Here is a 20,586-nt window from a genome sequence, read left to right as displayed (position 1 = left end):
GCCCCCCACAGGGGAATCACTTTTGATGACAATCACTGATGTACATTAAACTCAGAACAGAAAGCTGCTTCCCTGAGCGTCACACCCACAATGACAAGTGGTGAAATAAATAAATAAACAGCCAAGCCACCTCATCAAGCAGCGGATTCCATCTAGAATTCCAGCAAGGTCTCCATTCTCATCACCAAACCTAAGCACATAATGATGCCACCTTCACTTCATGACAGTGGCTTGAGATCACAAGTGACTTACGCCATGGTCCCCAAACCACCGCACAGACTAAAGGAGAAATCCCAAGACACAGCCCCCATGGACATCCTCATGGCCCAGAAATGTCCTCTGGCAGGAGAGGCCGAGCCCCAGGCTAGGGCAACCAGAGTGGGAGCCGGGGGTCGGGAACCTGATCTGTGCTGTCCTGGGCAGTAGCCACGAGCTATGGCTCTAGGGACACAGCCCCCATCCCAGGCTGGGTCACGCCGAGGTGGGTGCCCCAGAGTGGAGGAGCATCGATGTGGGCACCGCTGGCACACACGCAGGAGGGTGTCCCTAACAGCACTGCTGATGGCACAAACGGAAAACACAAGGACCCACCGTGGGGAAGGCTCCATGTACAGTGGCACGCGGGCCTGTGACATCCATCCAGCCATCTTCTCGGGAGGAGCCTGCTGCTGCTCCAGGCCACACGGAGGGGACTCGGAAACAGGATTCTGGAAAAAGGAGAAGTTTCAGAACACGGGCATCGTTATTTGGAAATCCCAATTGAATAGTGCAGTTGAGTAATGATCACCCATGGCTGCTAAAATCATATAAGGCAACCAGAAGTTAGGATCCTCCTGAGGGAAAGGGAGGGAGGACATGGATCAACCCAACCAAGCAAGCCTCCCAACCAGCGCTGCACAGCGACAGAATTCCCTGTAACAACGGGAATCTCATCTGTGCTGTCCTGGGTGGTAGCCACGAGCTGCAAATGGCCAATAAGTTTCTGAAATGTTGCTGGTGCAACTGAGGAACTAAAGTTTCAGGCTGTGTGTGTGTGTGTGTGTGTCTGTGTGTGTGTGTGTGTTCCTGGTGATTAGAACCCGGGGCCTTGTACACGGGAGGCAAGAACCCTACCAACTGAGCTATGTAGCTTAAAATAATCACATGGGGCCCATGTCCATTTTATGGGACAGTGCAGTTTGACATCTAATTACAACTTATAGGACATGCAGAGAATAAGAGAAAACAATGAGATTAACAAATTGAAACAATAGGAAGTTCTGTAGCACATTCTTAACAAATTGAAAAAATGGACAGAGGCAGCGGGAATCTGTGGGTTCATAGAAATCTAAGAGACAGGGTAACTGACTCAATACACAGACTTTATTTAGATCCAGATTTAAAAAAAAAAGTGTAAATAAAATTGGGACCACCAGAAATGTGAACACTGACAGGCTATTTGGAACTACTAAGGAATGCTGTTAATTTCAGAGATGTGATAATGGTACTGTGTTTATGCATCTAGAAACAAACTGTCTTTTTTAGATAAACATTAAAACGCTTGCACATATTCCAGTTGTGGAGGGGAACAGGTATACCTGCCACTAGATGGACCGTGAATTGACCAGAGTGGGCACAGAGCACAGGAAGGTCCACCACAGTGGCCGCCCTGCCGTAGTGCAGGACTTGTTTCCCATACACAAAGTTGTAAAAGTACAAGGTTCTCGTTTTACTCAAAGCCTTCACTTTTAGGAATACATTTCCGTAAAACATAAATCTGGAAATACATGAAGTGATTGGCATTGCATTTAATTTGCCCATTAATTCAGGTTAGTTTGTCTCAGTGTTGTTTGCAGATACAAAAAAGTAAAAGTGCACTAACAGGTAAATGGTACACCCACACCATGGTGCATTACTCAGCTGTAAAAAGAATGAAGAAATTCTCTAAATGTGCTAAATTTCAGTGGGAATAAAAACAGGTAGAGTTTCATGTGCATAAATATTCTATGTATCTTGCAATCTGTGTGAATGCATATATATGGGAACAGATACAGCCACAGGAACTTGGAAAACAGGAAGAAATCAACAACATCTTCATGGTACTTCCCACTAAAGGTTGGAAAATTTTGAGAGGCAGATTGCTATACTCTTCTATCCTCCACTACATTTCAAATGTACAATTTTAATACAAAAAATTATGGTAACATTATGGATAAAACACAATATTTCCAACTTTGTATGAAAAGTGCTGACCAATGAACTAAGATAATAATAATAGTAGTGACAAAGTTGAACTAGAAATAAAAACTTTGAAGCTCATATTAGTATATGTTATCTACACAGACAATCAAGAGAATCTAAAAATCAAAAGAATTAGGAAGAGTTTAATACGGACCTTGTATACAAAATGAACATTAAAAATTGAGCAACATTGTTGTAAACCAGTAAAATCATACAGAAAACATAACAAAAGCAAAAAATGAACTTATTCACGATAGCAACACATAATATAAGATTCTTAGAAATTCAACAAAATATGTATAAAATTACTCTGTTTAAAGATAAATGGAAATCACAGTAAGTGGAGATAGATATTGCATTCATGAATAGATTTGAAATTGAAAAACAATCTTAACTCACCTCAAATTAACCTACACATTAAATGCAGTGCTAAAAAAACCACCTGTTGTGTGGGGCGTATGATACACCCGTCTTAAAATGTAATCCAAAAGCCAAGAGCAAGTACGAAATTGTAGAAGGGCAAAAAACTGGGGAGACGTTACCTACAAGGGAACAAAACTCCACAAAACACAGTCACTGGACAGGTGACCACGGGACAGGATGAGACTCCCGGCCAAGGTTCACAAACACACGGAACTCCAGGACACGGAGGCGTCTCTGCAAAGCCTGAGCCTGAGGTCTGGGAAGACAAGACAGACGCTCTCCCGGCAAACACGAGAGAACTGGGAGCTGGCGAGGAAGTCCCTGTGCAGTGGGAAAGACGCGCGCGTCACGGGACGAGCTACAGTGCGCCTTTCCATGTGGTGGGCTGTGACAGGTCAGGGTCAAGGACGTGTGGGTGACCATCAAGAGGTGTAAGAGGGGATCTGGGAGCAGGACAAGACTGCCCTTGGTTAACAGTGGACACAAAAAGGAGATGGGGAAGCCGAGCTGGATTTCCACTAGAATCCCTGGAATCCAGAGGCGAGTCCACCCCACCTCTGCTAGGCGAGGAGCAGAAACACAGCAACCAGCTTGGCCCAGCCTGAGCAGTGAGCTCTGGATCCCATGCACTAGCCATAGGATGGCACCCATTGCTGTGAAGGAGCAGGAGCCCTGGCGCCCAGCTCTGGGGTTGAAGCCCCCCTGGGAAGGGCACAGCCTGGGCTCCTGGGACTTCAGGTTCCGCACTTTTACTAGGATCCTGAATACTTCCTTCGCCTCCTCATGCCTCAGCGTCCCCACGGGTGAAATGTAGATAAGAATAGCACTCCCTCGCAGGACTAATGTGAACATTTAAAAATTTAATATGTGCAGAGCACTTAGAAAAGTTCTCAGAAAACACTGAGCGCTCAATCAACGGGAGCGGTTCTCATTACCAGCCTGCGTGCTCAGTGCCTCTGGGCCCTCGTCCTTGAAATCCCTGAGCCTCTGCCTCCTTCTTCTGAAAACATAATATCCCCGTCTTCATAACATCACTGGGTGGTTTGTGGGAGAAAATAAAAGGGAAAATGGCTTCATAAATGGCCGTACTGCGGCCCCAGCAGTCACACAGCTGTGTTCTGTTCTGCTGTCTCTCAAAGAACTGAGAGCCCTGGTTTCTGTAGAAGTCGATGCTGGTGAACTCCTTGAGTGGCCAAGAACTTCGAGCAGCAATTTTCTTTTACAAAATGAGCTGCTCTTGGTTCATAATAAGAAATTAAAGGAATTTTCTCCAGAACATTTGCACACTTATCAGCCAGGTGCAGTGGACGGTGTGCAGCCATTGAGATGTCTAAACAGTTTAGCTGACCATTAGCAAGGAGGAGCGTGCTCACACCCGCTCATGCAGCTACGAGCTGGTCCGGCTTCCCTGCAGAGCGTTCTGGGTCATGTTGAGCTTTCTTTTTATTGCTCCTGATTATTTTTTTAATTGTAGCAAACTCAGGATAAACTTTTTGATGAAGTTTCTTTTCTGAAAACTCATCTCAGGATATGGGAAGAGACGGAGGCTACGGGAATGCAAAAGCAAAGTCAGAGGATACAGATATAGGAAGGGAAAATGGGTTATTTTAAAGTCAGTTTCCTAAAATAAACCCTCCTTGGCACTCCTAATCCACTCTCTAGGCTGGCTCCAGATTACTTAAAAAGAGGTTAATTGCTTTGTGGATTAGTCAAATCTTCCATTCCGTTGACTAGTCACAACTTTCCCGGTCTCTTTTACTTCTGATAATTTTATTGATTGTAAACCTCCTTTACCAAAGCACACAGGGAAAGGGGTCACAAGAAGGAAATATATACGTGTGTGTGTGTGTGTGTGTGTGTGTGTGTGCGCGCGTGTTAGTCTTGCTTTCTATTCTCAGATAGTTCTGATAAAAGTTTAGAAGGAGGAAGAAATAACTAATAGCTAAAAACAAGGGCTTAAAATTATTTGAGTTAACACGGGTTTAATAAATAATGCAGAGCATATCACCATCAAGAAGCGGGTCCCGTCAGTCACTTTTTGATGCCCAGAGACAAAATCTGAATGTTAAATGTGTGACACGGCATGCGTTTTGTTGGAGAGGTAACTGCTGGTGTTATAAGTAGAAGCTCAAGACAAAAGATAGCTAAGAACATCAGTCCCTGGGGCTCGGCCCTGGGAGAGAAGTCAGGAGGAAGCAGCCCGAGGAGTCAGCCGGAAACACCCAGCGGATCTGGGAAAGTACCCTCAGACCCCAGCAGCTGATTTGGGATGCCCTGCAGGGAGTTATTTCTATCAAATGGCTGGCTCAATCTTCCCATCTATCTGATGATTTAAAAAAAAAAAAAGATCTTTAAGTCACAACATACATAGAGTTAGTCCCAGGTGGACTGCAGGACTTCGAGTGGGACAGAGAACAATGAGGCTTCCAGAAACTGGCACGGGAGAGAGGAAGAGCCTTCTACACAGAACACAGAAACACCTCGTCGGAGAGAAGACGAATGACGAGTCTGACTATACGAATATTCAAACCTTCTGTTCACCAAAAGCCAGCTTTGTGAGCACAAAAGACAAACCACAGAGTGGGCAAGGATATTCGAGACTCGCATAACTGTCAAAGGGCTCATTTCCAAAGCATACAAAGAACTCTCAGATGTCAAAAGGAAAAAATAAAATCCAACCCCCAAAACAGGCTGAATAAGCTCTTCAGAAAGAGGATCTCCAAATGTCCACTAAGCACCAGAGGAAGCTGTCAATTTCATTAGTCATTAGGAAGAAATGCAAATCAAATCTAGGATGAGATGCTACAGCACACCCACCAGGGCCGCTAACATGAAGGACGGATAATGCCAAGCACTGACGCAAATGTAGGCAAGAAGATTCATGTGCTTCAGTGGTCGGGCAAAAGAGTATAGTTAGTTTCAAAATCTGCTTGGCAATTCCTATCTTAAGGAAATGATCACAGATACAAAAATTTCTAGGCACAGTATGTCATGCAGCATTATTCATAATGGTGAAAAGGGAAAGTTCAACAATAAGGACATGTAACTTATGTCAGAACGGCTCAGTGAAATATTACACAGCTATAAAAAGTATACTTGTGACGCCACCTCCGTGGCCTTTTGCCCATGGCCCCAGAAGTAAAGAAGATCCGTCTTTCATAGGAAGATGTGCTTGGTGTTCTGGTCATCATGATGTGACAAAGATAGTAACAAGCATGGGCTGTGCTGTGCTCCATGGGGTATTTTAAGACTATGGAGTCTATTTCTACCCTCACACAGCTGAGAATCTTGGGTACCACATTCAGTACATGATCAAAGCCAAACAATAAGATGGAAATGAACTGTGCATCTATGATGCTGAGCACCATCACTCTTTTCCTAAGCTCTCACCTCTCAGGGGCTTGGAGGCTGGATTGGGCTCTTTCCAGGAGAGGCACTCTGGGAAACTGGGAAACGGCAGCATCCACTGCTCTCCAACTCCGGTAGCCACAGATTTGTGCACAGTCTTATGACCCATGTCATGAAGTGGCAGCAGCAGTGAACCGTGGCTCCCATGGGGACTGAGTGACAGTGCTGGGCGGGGAGCACAGTCTCTTTCCTTGGAGGTCATCACTCCCTGCAGGCCCTGATCTGGGTGAGCACCAGCTCGCTGTCCATTGGTTCCTCAGATCCTTTGGACGATTGTGACCTCACTCTCCACTACTTTGCATTCAATCCTTCTCTGCTGGACATAAACCAGGCTCAGTTTCCCTGACTGACCCCTGACTCAGAGTGACCAGGAATTTCTGCTACTGGTCCCTCTTTGAAAGAGGTGAAATCTTCCTAGACACACACACACACACACACACACACACACACATACACACACACACACAGCTTGCTCATTCCACACCAACTCCTTTTAGCTAATTTTACCATGATCATGCGTTTTCTGTTAATTGTAAAGACTGGAACAAGATAACAGAAAAATTAAAATTTCTATCTCCAACATTTGACAGAGATTCATACTCTCTTGGACTAGTAATGTTTATCTGTAAGAACACAATAACACATTAAGTCCAGCACAATGTCCCCAGAGCTGAGGACGGTTCTGTCACCACTGCAGGGCTGGCCGGGCTCTGAATTACCTAAGGAAATCATGGTTGTGCGTAGGAGTGTGCGGGTGCACACACACATCAATATCAAATACCCTTTGAATTTTTCTCCCTATCTAGGTTTACATCATAATTTGATACGTACAAAACTTAACTAAATTTCACGATAAAGCACCTAAAACTAAGCACAGAAGTAACGATGCTCCCAGGATCATCACTCAGGACTGTGCAGCTGGGGAGAGGGAGACAGCTGTCCCCAAGCTCAGGCAGGACTGGGTGGGACTCCTGGTCTCTCTCTCTGCACTGAACTACACACCTGAGCAGAAGACAGAGTGGGAGACTCGGAAAAGCAAACAGCATCAGGCAAATCACAGACAATGCCTGGAATCAAAACTATGATCAACCCCCCCCCCCCACCACCCCACGTTCCACCTTCGGCCTCTGGTCAGAACTTGAGGCAATGAGAACCCTGGAAACAGTAGTGACGGGAGCTCTAGTGCTGGCTCATGCCACAAATGAAGGACCCAAAACAGGATGAGTCCGGATCCCTGGCTTGGTCTTGGGGTCAGCTCTTGTGCCCTGGACCCCACACAGTCCCAGGGCAGCAAGAGCAGAGACCGTAATGATATGTTCATGGAAGGGAAGCTGCTCCCCAGCTGCTGGAGGACCCAGGAGGCCAACCTCCTCTGCTTTGGTCCTCTCTGTCATCCTGTCCCTAGGGTCCAGCAGAGGCTCAGATAAGGACATGCACAGCAGAACCTGAAGGACCAACGAGGGGAGCCCCGGGGAACCAAGAGCATCAGGGAGCATGTCAACAGGAAAGTGGTCCATAAAATTGCTTATGAGTTGCAGAGGTCATGACCAAACCATAAGGCGTGGGTGAGACTGCCATTACACACCAAGGACTTTGAGGACAGACCGACCCCAAGAGGTCCCTGACTGACCATAAGTGGGGGGTCCACTCAGAACAGAGTCAAGAGCGGACCCCAAGGACTTTGAAAAATCAACTGAAATTGAAAGCACCCCCTGCGGATAGGTTAGAAATTGCAGCCTGATCCTAACCCAGTCGAATGCCTGCCTTAAAACAGAAAGAAAAAAGAATCCACACCTTCCTCACGACTGGGCCTAACAACGCGATCTTGAACGTACCCCGGAAAGTTCCCAAGATTACTGTACACAGAGAGCCACGAGAACTTCAGCTCCCACAGGAAGAGGCTCCACAGACTCTCCAACACGGCACGGAGGCTGAGGTTATGGGGAGACATGCAAAGACTCGGCCGCGACACTGAAATGCACTGACATGATACCTACAGCTGAATGACAAATCATGAGCATTCTTGAAATAAATGTTTTAATTAAAAGTATTAGCAAGGAAACAGAAAATATACAGTGGGTTTTTTTTTTTTCTTTTTTGTCACTGTGACCAAAAGACCTGACAAGAACAATCAGAAGAGGAAAAGTTTACTTGGCTCATGGTTTTTCAGAGGTCTCAGTCCACAGGTGGCTGACTGCATTGCTCTGGGCCCACGGGGAGGCAGAGCATCATGGCGGAAGGGCGTGGTGGTGGAGAAGCATGGCTAAGGGTATGGTAACCAGGAAGCTCTGCTCACCAGGAGCAAAACAAACCCAAAGGCAGGCCCCCAAGACCCATCTCCTCCAGCCACACCCTCCCTGCCCAGAGCCACCCCAGTTAATCCATTCAAGTGGATTGATGTACTGGTTAGATTAAGGCTCTCTTAACCCCATCATTTCACCTCTAGTTTCTTGCATTGTCTCACATATGAGCTTTTGGGGGACACCTCATATCTAAACCATAATAAGAAGAAATCAATGAAAACCTTAAAACGAAAAAGGCACTAATCAAAATTTGAGATTCACTGGATGGACTCAAGAGCAGAATGAAGACTGATAGAAGATAGAGTCACTGGACTTGGAGAGAAATCAACAGACTACAATCCAACCCGAATGAGAGAGAGGAGAAGGTTGGGAAATCAAAAAACCAGGCTTCAGAGATATGTGACTCAATAACCAGAGACCTAACATTCATGTCCATGAGGTCACCAAAGCAGTCAAGAAAGAATGTGTGCTAAAAATATATGTGAAGACAGAACACAGGAAAAGTTGGCCGTTTAGCAAAAGATATGAACCTATATAGTTTGAAGAATCTGAGCAAACCCTAAACAGGGTAAACCCAGAGAACCACAAAACAAACTGCTAAATATGAAGGACACCAAATTTGGAATGATGAGTTCCAACCCTGGAGAGGGTGGCGGCTTATGATATCACAGGGTGCAACCAGTGCCACTAAATTGTTCATTCTAAATGCTGAAGTGGCATGTTGTATGTGTATTTTACAATTAAAACCATCAAGAAATAACTTTCAAAGCAGCTAGCTTAAAATGATTTGTTCCGAATAGAGAAGTATTCAGAAGGACCCCAGATCTCTTGTGCAAACCATGGAGACCAGAGCAAACCAGAACCCATTCTTGAAGACCAGTCACCCCAGACTTTATCACCATGAGAACCTCTGTCAGGAATAAAGGTGAATGAAGGCAATCGTGGAGGAAGAATACTTTCAGATTGGATTGCAGAATTCTGCATCGGCAGAGTTGCTAGAGGAAGTTCTTCAGACAGAAGGAAGCTGATACCAGAAGGAACCGTGACTAACCACCGCATCAAAGGAAGAGTGAGTGAGATGAGCAGTATCTGGCCCACTGAAGCAGACCCACTGATCCTCCTGAGCTCTTCAAAGTGGGAGTGAAGGTCAAAATCAGAAAGGGCCTGATGGGACTCCTCTGCAGGTCAATGTCCCATGAAGACAGCACTGGCACAGAGGAGGACTCACAGAGGGACCGTGAGGGGTGAAGACTCCATGCCCGAGGAAGGGAGGCACTATGAACCACAGGTGGATGCTAAAAATCCCACGTGTGTCGGACTCTACGGAGCAACACTCAAACGCTACACAGAGACACGAAGGTCACAATCACAGTCATCTAGTTGGTACAGAATGCTAGAAATGTTCAAGGAACCCAAGTACGGCAGCAAAAGTAAAGAAGAAGAAAGAAAAAAGAAATGGAATGGTGGATCTAAAACAGAATCTATCATGATCATATTACACGTACACCACCTAGATACAGAGCTAAAAGTCAGCGGCTGTCAGATGGGATTGACAAAAGACAGTTTGTAGGGGAGTGTAGCTCTGTGGTAGAGCGCCTGTCTAGCAGGCCTGAGGCCCTGGGTTCCATCCCTAGCTCCACAGACAGATACAATTCAATTATACGACAGCCATAGAAAATCACTCCAAATATATTTATGTAGGATTGGAAAAGATATGATGCAAAAACAAAAAATTTTAGAAAGCTAGAAAAACAATCCAATTTTTAAAAATGGCAAAAGACAGGGAGAGACATTTTAGCAAAGAGGCTACACGGATAATACATGAGCACATGCAAAGATCCTCAGCACCGTCAGCCATCAGAGAAATGCAACCGAAACCACAAGGTGACATTACGACACCCCTCTTGGAAGGGTGAGAATAAAACACAGCAGCAAAACTTCATTCTGGCAAAAGTGCGGAGAAACTGGATACTCATCCCCTGCTGGTGGGACAGACACGAGTCAGCTGCTCTGGAAAACAGTTTCTCACAGAATGGGAGATCAGCAAATCAATCAGCAATAAAACTGAACAAATTATTGAAACACACAAGTCGGATCCCTCTAGGGAATTTACACAGAGAAGAAAGACAATCTTTAAAAGTCACATGCTGGGTGACTCCGTGTGTATAGCCTGTTTGGAATGACATGATTATAGGAAAGGGCAACAGATGAGTTGTTGCCCAGGTCAGGGTCTGGGGGAAGGGATGAGCCTGGCCATCACAGGACAGGACAAAGGGCCTTCGCATGGGAGCAGCTCTGTACCCTGACTGTGATGGACACACAAAGGTGTGGAGACACAAACACACACACACACACACACACACACACAATACACGTAAAACCAGGAGAACATGAACAAGATCAGTGATTTACAGGAACAGCTAGAGATTTAATATCAACATGAAAATCCCTAACCTAGTTTTTTTACTATCTGTATTATCTATTTTGGGGGAGGAGGAATACCAGGGATTGAATTTGGGGGCACTCGCCCCCTGGCCCACATCCCCAGTCCTATTTTGTATTTTATTTAGAGACAGGGTCTCACTGAGTTGCTTGGTGCCTCGCTTTTGCTGAGGCTGGCTTTGAACTCGCGATCGTCCTGCCTCAGCCTCCCAAGCTGCTGGGATTACAGGCGTGCGCCACAGCACCCAGCTATGTGTATTATCTTAATATTTGAAATCTTATCTATGTGTTGGGATTCAGCCCACATACACTAGGAATCAGGAGACGGAGGTCTCTGGAACGCTCCAGTTGTCTGGAAATCGCCCGCTCGACGGAGTCTGCCCACTCCTGTGCTGCCAGCAACGCTGCCCAGCACAGTGCGACCAGGAGAACCAGGTTCTAGAAATGCAAGCTCCTCGCAGCTTAGAAGTCATCAGAAATGACTGTTTTTTAATAGGGCCTCTTTACCCTCATTTTTCTCTTCCGCCCCCTGCAATCTGTTATTAGCAGAAACACGGACTGGAGGACTCAGTGCTGTAAAACACGGTTAAATCCAGGCTGAGATGCTATCTGCCCCGACCTGAACCAGTCGGCCCAGCTGCAACTCCCCTTAGGTAAGTGTAGACACTTTAGAGTTGCAAGACCCTCCTTTTCTAAAACATGAATGCCTTTCAGACACTTGAGACGGGGAGGAGACTTTCTGGTCTGGAGGCAGTAAGGCTGGACCTCATAAGCCGAGGTCAGGGCGGAGACACTCTGTAAGCTGTCAGAGAAGTCGGCTGTGATATGTAAAGCCAGGGTTCCTGAATTTTCTAATTTTAACTTCTACGCTTATCTCCAACAGGTAGCAGTGCAGCTATGTTAAAGGTAAAAGGAAAATAAGCGAAAAAGTAAACAGTATGAGCATACTAACAGACCTACGAAGCCTTTTTACCAGGGACCACATCAAGAACCACGTGTCAGCACCACAGCCTCCATCTGCAATCGACAGTCACTCGACAAATATTTATTGACTGTCTATTGGGTGCCAGACGTGAAACAGTCATTGCTCTTGAGCAACACCTGATCCAGTGGGGGACACAGACATAAACAAACTATTACAGCTCACCGTGTTTGCTGGGACAAAGGGGCCCCAGACAACGGTATATTGACAGAGCCCTCGCAGCGACCCGTTGGCCAGGCTTCTGATGGGAAGAAAGATTCAATTCCCACAGTCAGTGAGCGAGAGAAGCCAGAGAAGCATGCGGCACCCTCAGAATGTGGAGGGGACCTTGAACACAGGAGGAGGACAAAGGAAAGCCCAGGGTCCCCCACCTCCTAGAGGCTCTGAGGCAGGGGAGAGAAATATAAGAAATCTCCCCAAATATCCTAACTCTGGAGTCAGGCAGATCTATTGCAGTCATCTAGCAAGAAATAGGAGATGGAACTAAATGATAGCCCAGAAATGGAGAGGAGAGGGCTCCTTCCAGGGACATTCAGCAGATCAAGTGGGAAAGACTCCTGATGGATGGGTGCCCTCCGCCTGAGGAATAAGGAGTCAGGCACCCCAGCCTCCACCTGGATGACCTAAAGGTGGAGAGGACGTGAGGACACAAGGCTGAGTAAAGCAGGGGATGGATTCGCTTTGAACGCCTCGGAGTTCAACATGATGTACTTCTCGGCCACGGAGCCGGAGTCTTACAGCAGAATCATGGGAATGTGGAGGCGGATTCTAGGACAGGAAGACAACAAGAAGTCGAGGTTTAGGGGTCAGTAGTCTATAGGAATTCGAGTCCCTGGGACAGGAGACATCAAACATGGAAGAAGTATTTGTAGGATTATTGTAAGAAATGCTTTCTTAGCAAGCACTGACGGGAAAGCTGATTTAAAGTCTAACTGTAAAGTTTCTATTATTTCTAAGAGTTTGCACACACTGTCCAAAGTGATCTTCAAAGAGCCCATCATGGGCAACCATCTACCGTGACAATGGACCCCACCTCCGAGGGGAAATGAGAATCTGGCTCACCACCCGCCCCTCCAACAGCCAGGGAGCTGAGCCCACGGGTGGCATGGACTCTCACACTTGAACTCCATGGAAACCCCAACACATCCACCCTGATTCCCACCCATGACCTTGCCCCCCCCCCGCTTTATTTGGAGGGTGGAATATATCCATATGCCCATTAGCACTTCTTAAACCAGATGGTGCAAAAACCGAATACAGTACGTTAATAAAGAAATTAACATGAAAAGGAAAAATTATATTTTGATAGCTATGGGAAGGCAAATGAGAAGTCAGAACTACAGCAGGAAACACCACATGATTCAAGTAAAAATGGTTTCCTCATTGGCAAATGTTGGGGTACCCAAGTCCAACCAACTTTCTTCCAAGTGCTGGAGGACTCTTGAGGTGGAGAGGATGGTGCAGGAGGACTCTGCCAGCCTTAGCTGCTTAGGAGCCAACCTAAAGCCCGAGGGCCCCTGGCCCCACCTATAGAGAAGCTAGCATTCAGCTGCTGCCAGAACCCAGGGAAACCAACGTGCTAAGCGTTCTGAATTGAAATTATTAGCAGTGCACTTCCTGGCCAAACCTTCAACAGCAAAGGGCTGTCAAGAATCCTGAGGGATCAGGAATGGGGAAGAGCAGAGGGCAGGAGGCCCAAATCCTAAGGCTACCTCGCTCTTTCATCCCTCAAAGCCGTCCCAGGGGCACCTCTGTGGCAGCAAGATTGATGTACTCAGAGAGGAAGAACAACACCTGGGGACTTTGGCTCCCCTCACCTAACGTGCAATTCAAATGAAATGTTTGACTATTTGGTGAGGCCTTTCATTATCACTAGAGAAATCTCTAAAAATTCAGAAATATGAACTGCTGGTGTCTGCTTTGCCTGTCTTAGGAACGCAGAGGTTGTGGGGTGGGGAACTTTCCTGACTTGCCCTAAAGGGTTTTCAGACTGCTGTGTAATAAAGATGATTGAAATGCATATCGTGTCAACAGACCCTGTCTTGCAAGCAGGTAACCAGAGGACAATACCTCACTCATCAGAAACAGCCAGACATACCTATAGGGTATGCAAAGCAGGCCAACAGTCTCCTAGTTCTGCGTTCTGAAAAGGCAAAAATAGTTTAGTACAGATCTACTGAGAACAGTAAAGTGTGCTCCCCAGCCCCATGATGGTGTCATTTCAGCTACCAGTCTCAGGTCAGCTACAGTGCAACAGGAAGCTAAGGACAGGGATGAGAAGGCCCAGTCCCCCAGGACCCTCCCCGACAGGTCTGCAGCTTTGCTAATGACCTACGGGAACAACACTCCCACTGTGCAGAGTGTGATGACAAACCGCCTAACTGGTTCTGCCATTTCAAAAGCTGGTCCCATACATACACAGGAGAACCCCATCTGCAAGTCCCAGAGGGTGCCATCAAGGAACACGTAGGCACTTCCAAAGTAGCTAAGCCCTTCAGAACCACTGCATCTCCACCACTGAGGCCTCCCATCCTGACCAGGGGGAGGCCAAATGGCGACCCTCCAGCAGCAACGGAAGCGAGGGTGATTGATGGAAAGCAGAAATGTGGTTATCAATCATAAAAATGGGGAACACGAGCTCTTTTTAATTGTTTGCCTTTAATACTCACTCTTGGCCAAACCAATTAAGGTGTCGTTCTACGCACAAGGCTCTGGTGTGAACTGTGGGGCGAGAGGGGATTGGCAGTTTCCGCCACCACACCACCAAGTATTCGCTTGAGCCTTCTCTTCTAGGGAAACTGTGCTGGTGTCTCTGCTGTTTGTCCTCAGCCCTCCTTAAACTATCAGCACATAATAAGCATCCTTTCAATAAAAGCAGGAGTGGAGGCGGTCAAGGCTGTTCAAGACTTCCGAAGGCCTTGGTGAGAAGACAGAGCAAATTTATGGCCCCGGTCAAGTGTTTTTATCTTTCCACTGAGAAAGATACTTGTGACCAGAGGAGTCAGATACTGGAAAGAATGCAGCCTCTCTAACTCTTTATCATTTGTAAATTCCCTGCCTGATGTGATAACAAATATCACTTTTCCCTTGTTCCATTGGTGAGGAGAAAAAAAAAATAATCACCGTGATAACAAAGGTTCCATTATTTCTGGTAGCATTTCCCTGGGTCCTGTTAATGATCACACTTGCAGTCAACTAATGCCCAGGGTTCTCACATCACTAAATAAATATTACCTGGTGGCAAATATTAGGATCCCTAACTCTGCATTCCTGCGAAGTCAAGACACCTATCAGAAAGGTCAAATCTTGGTAAATAAGGCCGAGCCCCCACCCTCAAAATCCCCTATTTCAACACAGATACCTGTGCCTCCCACCCTCAATGGAATTTCCTACCAGACACACATCAGTATTCGCTGCAATTGTGTCCTGTGTGGCGTGACATGTTCAGTTAGTAAAAGTTCACAAAGACAGTGGGGGCTTTCGGATCAGGCACTTGTTAATCCAAGATTGTTAAATACAGGTGGTTCGTGGACACCTTGAAGTTACGGTTTTTAAATTTCTGCACACAACCACTTTTCTCGGGACAGAATACTTCAGGGTTCCTGAATTCGCAGACTCGTACGACCCTACCCATTTTAGAGTCCCTGATAGCCCACCCGTGCTTCTCAATTCTTGCTGTGAATCAGAAGAATCTTTGGAGAGATTTTATAAAAAGCATACATCCCAAGTCCACACTAGAATAAACTAAACTAGAATAGTGATGGGATTCAGGAATGGGATTTGAAAAAATAAAAATAAAATAAAAAGCCCTAGGAATTATCATATATAACTAGGGTTCAGAAACACGGCAGCTCCCCTTCATTAGTCTTTTTATTTTTATTTAATCACTGAACTTGAAACCTGGGAGAACGGCTAGAGCTCAGAAAAACAGCCCACTCCTCTTACAGCGCAGAGCCAGATCCGCTGAGCAGCTGGCAGGACTGGATAGCTCCTTACAAACAAGGCCCAACACACACTGCTTTAAGTTCTTTAAAACCACAATTTTTATTTAAAAAAAAAAATCACAAAATTGGGTTGACCAGTCCTCTTTCTCCTCAGTCCTCGACCACCTCCTGCGTCTCTTCTCTAACAGAAGTTGGCCGTCTCTGCAGCTCAGCGGCAAAAATTCACCTGTATCTACCTGAAGGCTGGAGTAACCCTCTTCACGGGGACGCACCAAGGTGGGGAGTTCATTATCAAAACTACACAGTCCACACGGGCCAGCGCCTCACCCACAGGGCCAGAGGCTCCACTTTATCAGAATTAAGACTGACCACAGTTTGCTATCCTTCCCTTTACAGCTGTTTCATTTCTAATTGTCGAAATCCAAGACCCAGGCACCACAGGGCGTAAAGAGCCAGGCTCATCCCTTCAGGGAGCTGTTTACACACCCTGAACCAGGAAGCCAGGCCCTTGTGTAGCAGATCAAATAACAGGCATTCATCCTAACCAGAGGTTTCCAAAAAGCAATTTGAGTCTAGGGAAGAGAGGAAAAGAAGGAGGTGACTTTTCCTTTGTTAAATCTTACAAGTTGACATCCAGATTGAGCGAGCAGCCTTCTTCTCAGCAGCCTTCCAATAGCCGAGATAAGTATACGACGGCCCACTTGATGCAGAAGTCCCCACTGGAGAAGCAGGCTAAATCCCAAGGGCAGCGTTCCAGGGTGCTGCACAGGGTTCGGGCAGGATCTCTCCCGCCACAGAAAGAGCAGGGGAGAAGAGGGCAGAGCCCCTTCAGGTCAGGGACCCAGGCGGGCAGGGCCGCCGTGAGAACAGTGGACCTCTAAGGCTTTCACATATACCCTAGCATCTCCTGCAACCCATAAAAGTTCTCGTTCCACTTCTCTTAGAGCCGAGGGCAACGTCTTTATACGTCGAGCAGAGATGGGATGAACGTTGGATGGGTGGAAGGAAAATTCCAGGGCACAGTTCCAACAAACAGGAGAATCTCCTCCATGAGTGCCTGAGTATCCTAACAGTGCCCCACAGAAAGCCCCAGGCCTCACCCCAAGGACAGCCGCCCTCCTGCTCTGTGAGTACACTCCAACCTTCGTCTCTGTTGGGGCGGAGTGTCTGGCCCCTGTCTGCAGACACGGCACACCGGTGAGGAGGAAGCCATCTTCATGGGAACTACATTGCTTATTTATCCTTTTATTTTCTGTTTCCTTCTACCCAAGTGTTAGTTACATGAAGATAGGAAATTGCATGTTTGCTTACTGTGACTGCGGACATACCTGGGATAACGCAAATAATGCGTAGGAAAGAAATAGCCAATAAATGTTGATTGACTTTGTGTTTCAGAACTAATGAATTAAATGTGTAACAACAGAACACTGGGCCAGACCCGAGAGATAGAGAAAGAATGTATCAACCTATTTACAGAAAATGCTCTCCTGTTCGCCCCTGCTGAACGTGGATGTGACTAAGGCCAACCTGAAGTTTTCCGTTAAGGAAACTTCTTTTCATATATGTGATAGTAACAATCTATAATAGCACAATTGTGCCTTTTATGATGATTTCTCCAACCCTGTTTGCAATATCACCAAGACCTGGGCAAGAGACACCTCGACCCTGCCTTGATTTTGCCCACATAGGAAGGGCTACAAGGACCAAAGGCACATGTGTGCCAGAACCCCAAAGTCCCCTGGGAGGTCTCCTGCCAGATACTGGAACCCTGCAGTTCCTGTCCCAACAGCCTGAGCTGGCTCATCAGGCCTGAGAAGGCACCCGCCCCCAGGCACTGTCTCCACCCTGGGGTGGATGGGGTCTCTCCCCACATCCCCCAGCCAGGCTCTGAGAGGCTGAAAACCCAAAATTCAAATTTGGCCTTCGCGTTCCTTAAAAAGGTGGTTGTCAGTGTAGAACTTCTGAGCATGGTTTCTTGGGAAGTTCTTTAGTTTGATTAATAACTTCCAAATATTTTAATATAGAGTACTTGGGTATCCATTACATTCCCTGGGCCATACAAACCTTAGCTGCATAGTGGCCTGGGAGGAAGACCAAGAAAGGCTCAGGGTGGCCAGCTGACTTGACTGAGGACCAGAAGACCCAGAACCCAAGTCCAGTTCTTCACAATGTAGGTATCAGTGAGGAGGCAAATCCCTCCCTCAATGTGACCATGTACAAAGTGTTGCACGTTCTCCCCCGGCGCATAATTATAGCAACCATGGAGGCTCCCAGACGGGAGGCCAGGGTCCACCCTCTGCCTAGCATCTGTGCTGTTCCCCAATACCACGGCAGCCCAGAGCAGGAGATGGCTGTCTAAACAGTCGCCCTGCGTGTGCACACTTGCAGATCCTGTGCGGTGGACGGAATCCACACTAGAGGCGAGCAAGCAGCAGCATAGACCCCAGGAACCTCACAAGATGAGGCCTGAGGCTTCTGAATGTACCTCTTTACAACTCTAAACCCAGAAGTGCATTAGCGTTCTTGCCAAACAGGCTGTGCAGCAGTCAAGAAAGCCCACGAATAATACCTCCTTAAGACCTGTGCTTACAGGGACCTTTCATCCAAGAAATTCAAAGCACTTTACAGACTCAGAGCCAATCCTGCAAATACTCCAGAGCTGTGTGCAGGTGGCCAGGGTCATACTCACTCACGAAGAAACTGAGGCAGCTGACAATCTTAAGTACGGTTCTTTACAACAATCTTTGCTTCTTGAAAATGGATAGCTTTAAACACGAACCAGAAACAAGCCACTGAAATACCAGGAAAAAGGATTTCGCACTATTTTCTTGGCAATCAAATTGAATGTAACAAAATTAAATACCATGCTACAAAAATCTAGACCTTGCTGTACTTCTTTCAACCAAACGGGCCATGAAAAATTCATGCTCAGTCCACTGCAAATGGCTTATCGTTAAATTTGAGATACGATTGCCTTTCGAGAGGTAAATTCCACAATCACAAATTTTAAGACAGAAATTTCAACTTTTTTTTTTTCCCCCCAAATGGAATCGGGCTTTTACACCTTTGACCAAAAAGCACTTAGCCAAGGTGATTAGCATATTCTCTCTGGACTAGATGGAATCAATATCCAGCCCTGGAGACTGGACACATTTGCTTTTTAGTGGGAGGTAAATGGCCCCAGGGAAGCTGTCTGAGAGAAGTGGAAGAAGAGTATGTTCACAGATAAGGGAGGTCAGGGCTCAGGAAGAAGGAAGCCTGTAAGTCACTACTGCTGTTATCTTCACATGACCAAAATAGCTAGCTGGCACTGATGTGCGTACCTGAAGGTCAGGTTCATCACAGCAACATCTAGTGAGGGGCTACTGTGCGCCACTCACAGCATTATCTGCACATTAAGTAACCTATTGCACAGGCCAGCAAACTGAGGTTCAGAAAAGCGGGTACAGACCATCTCAGAGAGCTTACAGCAGAGTTAGAAAAGTGCTCATTCAATACACCCAGCTATAGAGAATCTGAGATAGGAAAATTTGTAAAAAATGTCTAAAAAATTTACAACCCAGTAACAAAATACACAGGTAAACCGACATCCCGGAGATATGGACAAGGTGACATGGCAATGCAGTGGGCAACAGAAGGAGGGTCCGGGCAGCAATAGGAGGGACACTGCAGAGGGGACAGGCAGATCGAGGGGTCCTGAACCGATGATGGTGGCTTCTGCAGGTGCATAAAGACAGAATAGGGCTTAACCTGGATCTCTAGGTTGTCCCCAGAGAAGGAGGACACAAACAGCTAGTATGGGGGACCCTGGAGCTGGACAAGTGCAGTGGACAGGAGTTAGACATCAAGAATCACGTCTGCAACTGGGTCCATCTAATTTCTCCAGCCAGGCACGAGGCCAAGACCTCTGTGAGGCCAAAAGCCTCGCCCTGGATTCTAGCAGAGTGGCGTATGCCTGAAATGACTTAACCTCAATCACCAAGGGCAGTTATTTCTTCTTCATCAGTATGCTCAGAGCTGGCCCTGAGAGGATGGCTACAGGAACTACTGGTAGCTCTTCATTTCTATTAGCCTACTGAAACGTCAGAAGGGCCCAACGAGGTAAAGTCTATTGACCAGCCCAGCCCCATTTTACAAAGAGGAGGGTTGAGGCCAGAACACGCATCTGCTAAAGGACACTTCGTGAAATTCATGTCCCCACAAAAACATGTCAAACGTAAGTACAAAATTAGGTTGCTAGGCGTCTTCTGTGTCCCTAACAGTGAGCAGGCTCCTTCTCCACCACCATGAGTGAATGCCACAGACTCCCCGGGAGAGGACACACAAGCTCATAAGCCAGCTTCTCAGCCATTGCATGGCCTCTGCCAGTGCCTCTCCTCCGACCTGGGTCCATCCAGTGACATCTGCCACTGAGAACGCACGTCCCAGCTGCTAACCCCCAAGGTGTTCAATCAGCTGCCAAGACACCAAGATGGAACCCTCCTCAGTTGCCTGGGCTGCCTTCTCCTGCTGCCACCAACCCCACCCGAGGCAGTACTGATGACGTCACCTTCAGACTCCACATGCCATACCTCCTCTGTGAGTCAGTTCTCTTGAGCTTTTTGCTTTTATTCTTAATACACTGCAGTCTTCTTGGGTTTCCAACATGACTCCAGGAGGAGTTGACCTGGAAAGTCATCCAGGGAGTTGTCTAACTGCTGCCCTGGATCTATCTCCGCCTTAACACCTATTAAAGCCTGGTTTATGTCGGCACTGCTCCATTTGACCGGGGACCCCTTCAGGCAAGCACTAGGAGGTGTGACATTCACAGATGCAGGTTGCTAGTGGCATTGGCTTTTCAGGTCAGTGCATGGAGTATGAACCT

The 20,586-nt window shown here is 46.8% G+C and overlaps 1 long non-coding RNA gene across 9 annotated transcripts in view; it reads right to left on the bottom strand.

Annotated features, from left to right (window-relative positions):
* LOC107149427 overlaps window positions 1–20,586 on the bottom strand; it is a 290,671-nt gene that overhangs the window by 90,548 nt on the left and 179,537 nt on the right. For all 9 annotated transcript variants that reach the window (XR_007346266.1, XR_007346269.1, XR_007346267.1 and 6 more), the window contains one exon: window positions 592–707. This is a non-coding gene — a long non-coding RNA (uncharacterized LOC107149427). The remainder of the gene's footprint in view (window positions 1–591; window positions 708–20,586) is intronic.

The sequence above is a fragment of the Marmota marmota genome, unplaced genomic scaffold, assembly GCF_001458135.2.
Source record: "Marmota marmota marmota unplaced genomic scaffold, marMar, whole genome shotgun sequence".
In the NCBI taxonomy this organism is placed as follows: Eukaryota; Metazoa; Chordata; class Mammalia; order Rodentia; family Sciuridae; genus Marmota; species Marmota marmota.
Note: the sequence above shows the minus strand (reverse complement) of the source record. Positions and strands in the feature narration are given on the sequence as shown.